The sequence below is a fragment of the Prionailurus bengalensis genome, chromosome E3 (assembly GCF_016509475.1).
Source record: "Prionailurus bengalensis isolate Pbe53 chromosome E3, Fcat_Pben_1.1_paternal_pri, whole genome shotgun sequence".
In the NCBI taxonomy this organism is placed as follows: Eukaryota; Metazoa; Chordata; class Mammalia; order Carnivora; family Felidae; genus Prionailurus; species Prionailurus bengalensis.
The window spans coordinates 3,097,071-3,107,576 of NC_057357.1; the positions used below are offsets into that span (position 1 = coordinate 3,097,071).

The 10,506-nt window shown below is 54.2% G+C and overlaps 1 protein-coding gene across 1 annotated transcript in view; it reads right to left on the reverse strand.

Moving 5' to 3' along the window:
• CARD11 (caspase recruitment domain family member 11) overlaps positions 1 to 9,917 on the reverse strand; it is a 143,938-nt gene extending 134,021 nt beyond the window's left edge. Inside the window, exon 1 of the mRNA XM_043559579.1 lies at positions 9,727 to 9,917. The gene's annotated coding sequence lies outside the window, so the exon portion shown is untranslated. The remainder of the gene's footprint in view (positions 1 to 9,726) is intronic.
• Between the last annotated feature and the right edge of the window lie 589 nt (positions 9,918 to 10,506).

Here is a 10,506-nt window from a genome sequence, read left to right on the forward strand (position 1 = left end):
CACCCCTTCCCAGCCCGTCCTGTCAATCAGAGTCCAGCAAGAGTCCCTCGTCTTTAGGAAGTGGAAACCAGACACATTGCCAAAAGAATCTTTTCAGTGGGAGAGGAGAGAGAACACTTTCTGCATCTGGGCCCCTTCGATTGGACAGATATGCATCGATGTTGATGAGTCTGGCTGACCTGTGTCCCTGGGTCCTGGGAGGGGGCTTCTGAATCCTTGCAATTTCCCAAATGACAGAGGAACATCTGTCACGCAGGGCTCAGCCCTCACCTGGGTTTATGCTAACAAGACGACGAAGATGGGGGGTGGGGCACACCAGAAGGGACCCACTGTGTGCTTATAGGGTTGGGGCTCCAAGTCAGGTGACGTCAGCCCAATGTCTGGGGAGGGGAAGGGGCTGGAGACAGAGTTCAACCACGTGACCAGGGATTCGATCGATCATGCCCAGGTCATGAAACCCCAATAAAAACTGGACCCCAAGACTCCTCCTGCTTTGGGGTGGTAATCAGACGTGTGCGTGGGGAACGAGAAACATCTTCCCAGTCCCTGCCTATGGGTCTCTTCTTTCGGCTGGTCCTAATTCGCGGCCTTTACCACAAAACAGTAGAAGTCAGCACAGTGTTTTCTTGGTCTAACAGTTGTTCCTGTGAATTATTGAACCTGAGGGAACCGCCGGGGGCTGCAAATCTGTAGCCAGATGGTCAGAAGTGTGGGTGGCCTGGGGACCTCTGGGCTCGCAGCGAGCTTCTGAAGTGAGGATGGTCTTAGCTGCAGCATTTGACCGAACTCGTAGTCGGTGTCAGAACTGGACTGTGATGAGCGTCCTCCTTGTAAGATGATAGAACGGAGATGAAAATGTGTCATTCTGTTTGGAGGAAGTCGCTTTTCAGGTTTGACTAATTCATTGCGCTGGGACCTAGATTTTCCCCTCAGAATTCTGTCCTTGTGTTTTGTTTCGTTTTTTGACTAAAGATGAGCATAAGAGTGAAAAATTGTCGGCTGGGCCTTGAAAACTGGGCCACAGTGAACTGCGAGCCTTGGAGCCTACAGTCCTGTGTCTCCCTTAAAAAAAAAAAAAAAATATATATATATATATATACACACACACACATATATACATACGTATATATGTGTATATATACACACATACATATAATTATGTATAATATTATGTATATATTATGTATATATATTATTATATATATGTATATATATACCTATAAATGTCTGCTTATTTATTTTGAAAGAGAGAACACAAGTGGAGGAGGGGCAGAGAGAGGGAGAGAGAGAGAATCCCAAGCAGGCTCTGAGCTGTCAGGGCAGAGCCTGACGTGGGGCTCAAACTCACAAACTGTGAGATCGTGACCTGAGTGGAAACCAAGAGTCGGACGCTTAAAGGACTGAGCCCCCCAGGCGCCCCCGGGCTTCCCTTTTATGAGGAGATGGTCCAGTCGGGGTCAGAGGCCACATTCACAAAGAATCCCAGCCTCCCTTCTACAGATCGGGTGCATCATGATTCTACCCAAATTCTTCCATAAGAGCCAACAAATTAACGACTCCTGAGACCCTTGAAAGCCTCGTAAGTGGCAAAGAACCTCCAAAGGAGACCCGGTTTGCTTGGCGTCTTCAGAGTTATTGGGATCAAGCTGGGGTTTGGTTTCTTTCGTTTACTCATTTGTTTCCAAAAATAAATGTCGGGAGGACAGATGCTCCGGTGTACTTGAAACGGTTGGAGAACCAGGCAAAAAGGCGACAAAATATGAAATGGATCGTGGCTAAGGGTTTTTCGAAAGCCGAGGAGGACAGCGCTAGGACCCAAGCACAGACTATGTACCGTTGATCTTGGCCAGCTTGTGCCCCCCACCCCGGGTTTCCAGGGCAAAAGTCCCCATCAGGTAGTCACGAAAGAGAAATGCTCTATTCGCGTCTGCAGCTTGGGATTCGAGGTCCTCGGGGAATACTCATTTCTGTCATGCAACCCAAATATTTACGGAGCGTGAGGGGAGCGTGGCCCAACGTGAGCCACTTTTGCTGGGAGCCTTCTCTCAGAGGCTTCAAATAGTTCCAGAGCCTCTGCAGCGGGTCTGGGGACAGGGTGAGCACTTTGAGGTCCTATGATCCCAAGGTGGGGTCCCCGGTCCCCCACCCACCAACCCTGATATCTTGGGCAACCTCAGCTCCCTCATTCGCGAAAATGCAGATACTAATTACTACTTAGGGCGGGTCAGATAGTCTTTCCCCCACTCCCCAATTCACCTCCACTGGCACCTTGGAATGTGGTTCTTCGGAAGCAGGGTCTTTGCAGATAGAGTCAGCTAAGGGTCTCGAGAGGAGAGCATCCTGGCCTGAGGGTGGACCCTAAATGATGGGTGGAGAGCACACAGACGGACACACCCAGGGAAAGTCCGTGAAGACGGAAGCAGAGATCGCAGTGATGCGTCCGCAGGCCAAGGGATGCCAAGAATTCCTGCAACCGTCAGGAGCGAAGGCACGGGGAGGAGGGAGCAGAGAGCGCCTCCAGAAGGAACAGATGCCCCGGCACCTTGATCGCGGACTCGTGGCCCTCCGGACCCGTGAGAGAATCTGTTCTGTTGTTTTAGCCCCCCGCCCCCGCCCCAGCGTGCGGTGATTAGTTACAGCACTCCCAGGGGACTGTGGCACCGTCAGGGCGAAGAGGACTCCAGCGTTTGGTCGGCGTGAATGCTCGGCCAGTTCTTTCTCGTTCTGTTCTTTCCGTTCTCGGCTGTTTTGGTGGATGAGACTGCAGCTACGGGAGGCGTTCGGCTCCGTCCCGCAGCTCCCGCGTTTACCCACTGAAAAACGTCTTCGCGGGGGCTCCGTCTCCGTGCCCAGGCGTGGGCGCATACGCTTCGGCTTCTCCTTTATTTTCATAGGTGCGGCGGACATTGCCGGTTTCCTGCTCGCGTGGCGCTCGTTGGCATCCATGTCTGGGCACGCTGGCCCACCCCTGGCTCACGACTGCAGCGGCCAGAACCCTTCCTGAGAACCCCCTCTGGCTTTTAGCCCCGGCTTGGATTGCAGGTGGGACAGAGAGTGGAGCCCTCCCCCCACCCCCGGCTCCCCTTCAACCAATGATCGGCGAGAGTCAGTGAATAAGTCGCCAGGTCCCCACCCTCCACCTGGGGTGTCCCCAGGTGTGAGCCACAGCTTCCTACCGCCCTACTGCCCCCAGCAGGAGTGAGCCCTGCTCGGTTGGCCACGTCGGCGAGCTGCTTGGTGACATACACAGTATTGGCTTTCTTCCTGGATTGGTCCCCCGTGGCTTCTGGAACAAATGACCACAAGCCACGTGGCTGGACACAGAAGACACTGTGCCCTCACAGTCCTGGAGGCCAGAAGTCTGAAATCAGCATCCCGGGCTGACATCAGGCGTCAGTGGGACCGCGCTCCCTCCGGAGAGCGGAGGGAGATTCTCTAGGGGAGAATCTTTCTTTGCCTTTTCCGGTTTCTGGCGGTTGGCAGTGACCCCTGGCATCCTTGGATTGTGGGCACATCACTCCAGTTTCTGTCTGTGTCTCTGCATGGTCTCCTCTTCTGCGGTCAAATCCCTCTCTGCCTCCCTCATATAAGGACACCTGCGAGTGTCTGAAGGCCTCTCCCAGACCAGAACAATCTCCCTGCTTCGAGATCTAGAACTTAACCACATCTGCCAAGACCCTTTTTTGCCACACAAGGTAACGGTCACAGGGATTAGGACTCGGGTATCTTTGCGCGGGTGGGAGGGGGGGCGCGGCGTTATTCAGCTGACTGCACTTCCCTTCCTGGAATCACCTCCCCGATAAACTACTCACACTCCCCTCCTAGTCTCAGGATCCGAAACTATTATGTCATAGGGAATGAGAATCACTCTTTAAGGAATGATTTACACACGTGATGTGCTGACATTTCTCTAGCAATCATACTTACAGGAGTCGGAACAGGGTTGTTAAATTCTTTGAGGGTTATTAACTCAGAACCATAATCCCAAGGTGGAGGGAACAATTGGCTTGAATAGGCTTTTGGATAACAATAATCCCCCCCCCACCCCCCCCCAAAAAAAAGGAAACCAGGGAGAAGTCTGATGGGGACTCTCACTGCCACTGAAAACACTTCTCAACTTCAGTCTCTGTGGCTTATAATTTGATCTATCTCGCGGGAGAGGAGTTTGGGTGGGAGGGCCCCAGGCCCGACGGAGCCGAACCCTTAGCCGTAATCCGTCACTTGTAGCGGGGTGTGGAAAGTGGGAATGAATGGTGAGCTCGTCCCGCTGGGCCTTCATCAGGGCGGGCGAGGCTGAAAACCCCCCAGTTCCCCACGGCTGCTTCCTCGACACCAACGCTGAGATCATGACTCTGCGGCCGACGCTTCAACTTTCGCTGGCAGGGCTGAAAGTCACCGTACCGTTTCTGGAGATGTTCTTGGAAGTGACGTTTAAGTGGAGACCCCGAGGATGAAAAGGAGGGAGCCGACTTAGAGATGAGGCCGAGACAAGGCCGAGACAACGTCTCCTGGCAGAAGGAGACGTAGCAGGGAAGAAAAGACCCAGGATAGGGGCGTCTCAGGTAGAATGACACAGATCAGAGGCGGCGAGAGGCAGGGGCCCGTCGTGGCCCCCTGCTGCAGTGTGTGCGTCTCCTCAGAACATACCGGAAGGCCCCCCGAAGGCCTGGGGGCAACGTCAGGACCTGAGAGGTGTTTTAAGGACATGGCTCACTCCAGCTACCGTGTGCGGAAAGCACCAGGAAAGGGGGAGGGTGGGAGCAGGAGGCCAGGTTAGGCGGCTTCGGACGCGTGGGTGGGACGAGATGGACCTTGACTGGGGGGCACCCTGGCTCCACGCTCCTCTCTGGGCTGAACCGTGTCCCCGGCAAACTCAAGTGCTGGAGTCCTAGCCCCCAGCACTCCTGCGTGTGACTGTGTTCGGAGATGGGGTCTGTAGACAGGTGACTAAGGTAAAGCGAGGTCACAAGGGCGGCTCCCAGTCCGCTCTGACTGGGGTGCTTCTAAGAGGAGGAGGTCAGGACACAGACAGGCACGGGGGGACGAGCAGGTGAGGACACAGGAGAAGAAGGCCATCCGGGCACCGGGCACCGAGGGGAGAGGCATTAGGAAGACAGCCGCCCCGCCCACACCTGCATCTCAGACTTCGGCCTCAGGGACTGCGAGAAAACAGCTTCCTGTTGTCTAAGCTGCCGGTGTTTGTTACTTTGTCACACACTGTCACAGACCGTTAGGCTGAAACCTGCTGTCCCTGTCGGACGGGTCCAGGCTCTTTTCCCCTCCTGCTTTCTCCACCGGCCTTGCCTTCTCTCCGTTCACAGCTCTCTCGCAGGTGTGCACACAGGCTGGCCCGCCCACGCACACACAAATGTCACCCTCTGGGGTGGCCTTCTAGGATCATGGCGGGATGGGGCCTAGAGTTCTTAACGCACCGTCTGTCTGCAGATAACTCACTCCAAAATTCTGAACTGCCCTTTCGGCTGCCCCAAGTCTCCTACACATTTAGAGCGATTCTCCAACCAAACAAATGTCACTCCTACATTACAGAGGCAGACCAAATTAGCATTTAGCAGAGAAAGGGGCTTCTTCTTTTTTTTTTTTTTTTTCGCAAATCATATAACTCTAAATTACCTTCAATTTCCTAAATGGAATCTGGCTCGTGATTCACTCTAGTATGGAGTAGTCTGTAATGAGATTATATTATGTTTGGGGGAAAACATTCAAATGACCAAGATAATTAATTTTGCATAACAACCAACATATAGCAAGATCCAAAGCCGTAACTCAAAGCCAGCAACCTGCCGGGGCCCCTGGGGGTGATAATGTTTCTTTCAAAACACAGTAACAAAGACAGTTCCAGAGACCCGTGAAATGCAGAGGTTTTAAAGCTGGAAATGTCGGGGCTCTTTCCGTTCGAGCCACAATGCTCGTATTTTCTCAGAAGCTGTCATTTACCGTGGATCTCTCCTGGGTTTGGGAAGATAAAAGAAATCCTCCGGCCCCAAAGACTATCTTGGACGCGCTTTGCTGGGAAAAATCTTTAGAGAACCGATTCCAAGTATGCAAAACGTTTGGTGCTGTTTCAGGGCTCAGCTTACGGCAGGATGGAGAGTGTGTGTGTGTGCGCGCGCGCGTCACACGCTCATCTTGTAAAAGAATAAGATCAAACCCTCTTTGCTTCTTTGAATCCTCATGGCCAGGTGGCTTGATTTGTATGATATCAGACTTGTCTGAACATCTGGGAACTGACGCTCGGGCGGCAGCAATTTTCCGGTTCTGATTCATTGTTAAAAATCACCTCGGAAAGAGCCAGGACCTGGCAGGCCGCGCCCCCCCCCCCCCCCCATCCTTGTATCCCTTGGCTGCGTGTAATTCTAACACAGTCTAGGAATATGTGTGAGATCGGGAGCCAGAGAAGCTACATTCTTGCAAAGATCTGCTGCCAACTGCTTGCATGGTCTCGAAAATAAATTCCTGCACTCAAACACTGACGCATGAATCTGTGCACAGTAGCCCCGCCCACAACAGCCAGGATTGGAGAACGGAGATGTCCATCAGCGGATGAGGGGATAAAATAAACTGTGGTACGTCCACGCGGCAGAACACTACTCAGCCATAAAAAGGAACTAAATCCTGAACACAGATGCTAAGTGACAGAAGCCAAACACAAAAAGGTCACGTGCTGTAGAATTCCTTTTACGTGAAATATTCAGCATAGGTAGAGCCCCAGAGTCAGAACGCAGATCGGTGGGTGCCCGGGGCTGTGACAAAAGGGGAGTGGGCAGTGACAGCTTCACGTACGGGATTCCCTTTTGGGGTGAGAGTGTTTTGGAACCAGGTAGAGGTGGTGATTGCACAACATTGTGAATCGTGCACTTAAAAAAACTTTTTTTAATCTTTATTTATTTTTGAGAGAGAGCATGAGCAGGATAGGAGCAGACAGAGAGGGAGACACAGAATCGCAAACAGGCTCCAGGCTCTGAGCTGTCAGCACAGAGCTCGACGTGGGGCTCGAACCCAAGAACCATGAGACCACGACCTGAGCCGAAGTCGGACGCTTAACCGACTGAGCCCCCCAGGTGCCCCATGAATTGTGCACTTTAAAATGGTTAACTTTAGCCTGGCTCAGTCAGTACAGCATGTGACTCAGGATCTCAGGGTTGTGAGCTAGAGCCCCAGGTGGGGTGTGGAAATTACTAAAAACTAAAATCTTAAAAATAAAGTAAAATAAAATACGTAACTTTACATTACGTGAATTTTACCTCCATTAAAGAAAGAGACGTTCCTGCTGTCACTGTCCACCCCCCGCACCCCTCCCCCCCTAGATCTTGGGGACTTTCTGGGAAAATCAGGGCGATGGACCCCCAACAGAGACTATCTGGGCTGGCCCTGTGATCGGCTGGAACAGGTGCATCAGAAGTGACGCTACGTAGCTTTCACGGCTGGGTAGGAGGACACCTGCAGTTTCCGTGTAAGGAACGCCCCCCCCGCAGAACCCAGCCGTGCCGGTGAGAAAGCGCAGGCCGCCCGAGGGGCCAGGATGGAGCTCAGAGGCACCGGGCGCCAGCTGTGTGACACCAGCCGTGCCAGGGAGCTATCTCCATGTTCCAGCCCGGCTGTGCCCTTGGGCGAGGCGCCCCGCCAGCCTCACCTGGATGGAGGTTTGGTTTACGCACAGAGACAGCGATCACCACGGAGGCAGGCGCAAAAAGAAACATATCCCTCTCTGCGTATGTATCTCTATACCTATGTCTGCATCTCTCTAGACATAAAATTCCGTCTATTCCTATCCATCTCCAGATTCACAAAGTGGCTGACACAATGATGGAGGCTGGCAAGTCCATCCTCTGTAGGGCAGGCCAGCAGACTTGAGTCCCAGGGAAGATGTTACAGCTCACATCCTCTGACAGGTGACTGGCACAACTCCCTGTTCCTCAGGGCACCCTAGTCTCATTTTCTTGCAGGGCCTTCACCTGATTGGGTGAGGCCCACCCACCTCACGGAGGGTCGCCTGATTTACTCAAGGGCCACTGATTTAACCGGGAGTCTCATCTAAAAAAACACCTTCATGGAAACATCTGGATTGGTGCTTGACCTCATCTCTGGATACTGTGGTCCAGCCAGGTCGACACATAAAGGTAACCCTCGTGGCAGGCAATAAACCTCGCGACGGTGGGCTTTGGGCACTGGGCCTCAAATTTCACTTCCATGCTCTGCCCACATCCTCTTGGGTCCCCTTCCATTTCCAGAGCTGCCTGCCTGGGGCACAGACAGCTGGAGCACCTAGGGGTGCTTGGCCCCCCAGAGCGGCTCCCACCCTATGACCGACCAGGCCAGGCGCGGGAAGCCCCGCCCGTCTCCTCGTGCCGTGGGCCCGTCTTAGGTCTGCTTCTGGGAAACCCGGCCTGACACAAGGTTGCCCTGGGAAGAGCGGGGCCAAGGATGATGCGTCCATGTGCATTTGTGGAAGCAAATGTTTTCTGGGGTGGGGCTGACATCTTCCAGCCGACGGGAATGAGGAGGCTTTCCAGGCAAGGGACAGAATTTACATGTCCGCCCCGACTTTGCCAGCATCGGTCCTGCCTTCTCCCCACAAGGCCTTGATAGATGCTGGAGAAGGTGACCCTTCTCCGTGAGGGCCTCATCCTTTACGTAGCAGAACCGAGATGCAAACCCCGTGCCCCACAGGGCGGAGTCGTGGCCTCCCTGCGTGCTGACGGCTCTCCTCTCCCAGTCACGCCTTCTCCCTGCGGCCCCCACCCCAGCCACGCCGCAGGAGCAACAAAGCACAGATGAACTCCCGATGTGAGCCACACCGTCCCCCGTACCGCTCGGTGATCGCCGACTTTACACGCTCCCGGAAAGGTGCGCTGATGTTTGGTGACGGATATGGAAATTCAATAAAAGGCAAGTTAATTAAAACAGAACAAGCTGTTGCCTGGGGCAGCAAAATGTAACTGCTTATTATGTGAGTGAATGTTGAGATACGGGGGAGTATAATTTTCTCTCTCTCCCCCTGTGTTTCTGGGAGTCTGTTTGGCAAAGTCAGAGCGGGAGTCTGCCAGACGGGGATGGCTGGTTCCAGCCTGAGATGGGTGTTATGCACATGCGTGTGGCTGGCCCTGGGCACGGGGTTGCAGGTGAAGGAAACCCACAGACTGTGGGCTCCCGGGCGGGCCCAAAGCCTGTCTCCAGCTTGCTTGTAACCCAGTGCCAACGCAGCGCCCTGCACCCGCTAAGGACACCTGTTGCTAATTGCTGCCATAGTGTCTGAAACGGGTGTCCTGCCGTGGCCCGAACTGTCTCCCCGTCCCCAAACCATGTGTTGAAGTCCTAACTCCCCCCCAGACCTCAGCCTGGGCCTGTATGTGCAGAGCAGGTCTGTAAAGTAACCAAGTGAAAATGAGCCACGCGGGTGGGCCCTAAGGAACAAGGATTAGGACGCACACAGAGGAAAGACCAAGTAAGGATACGGGGACAAGATGGCCATCTACAATCCAAGGAGAGAGAGCTCAGAAGAAACCACCCCTGCTGACACCTCGATCTTGGATTTCCAGCCTGGAGAACTTTGAGAAAAATACAGGTCTGATGTCTAAGCCACCAAGTCTGGGGTGGGGGGGGCGTCTTGCTATGGTAGCTCAGCAAACTCTTCTGCACCTGCCCATTTGTTACCGTTCAGGGGTCTTCAGGTGGGTGGGTGGTTGTGCCGGTCTTAGCGGAGCTCACCTGTGGCAGGGACTGGACGTCAGGGGGTCCTCAGCTGGGGACGACAGCAATGTCGCTGTGCTCCACGTGGTTTCTCATGGCTCTCGGGAGCCTGGGCTTGTTGTCAGGGTGACGGAGGGCTGGGGAACGGGGAGAGGAGGGGGGGAGAGAGAAGTGGGAGAGGGAGAAGGATGGGGAGAGAGAGGGGGAGAGGGAAGGGGGAGGGGGGAGAGGGAAGGGGAGGGAGGGGGGAGAGAAGTGGGGGAGAGAGAAGGGGGGAGGGAGAATGACGGGGAGAGAGAGGGGTAAGGGGAGAGGCAGAGGGAGACGGAGAGAGAACAGGTCTCCCCCGGACCAGGCTCCCTCCCTGCGCACCACCTCTTTTGCTGCATCCTATTGGCCGGAGGCAATCACGTGGGCACTCTCGCTCCCTCTTTTGCTGCATCCTATTGGCCAGAGGCAATCACGTGGGCACTCTCGCTCCGGGGGCTGGGAGACAGACCCAGCCTCTCCATTGGGGACGTTGCAGGGTCAAAGGGCACGCATTTCGGGAGGGGTGGGGAAACGGGGTCTCTTCTGCAACCAACCCGGGGGATTCCTAAATGTTTTGAGTGTAAAAATCCGAACTTCAAATCTGAGGAATTGGCAGGTGGTCAAGAGGGACAGAGGGGCGCCTGGGTGGCTGAGTCGTGCGAGTATCTGACTCTTCATTTCTGCTCAGGTCACGATCCCGCAGTCATGGGCTCTCTCTCCCTCTGCCCCTGCCCCCTCAAAAATATGACAAATAAAAAAAAGAGGAAC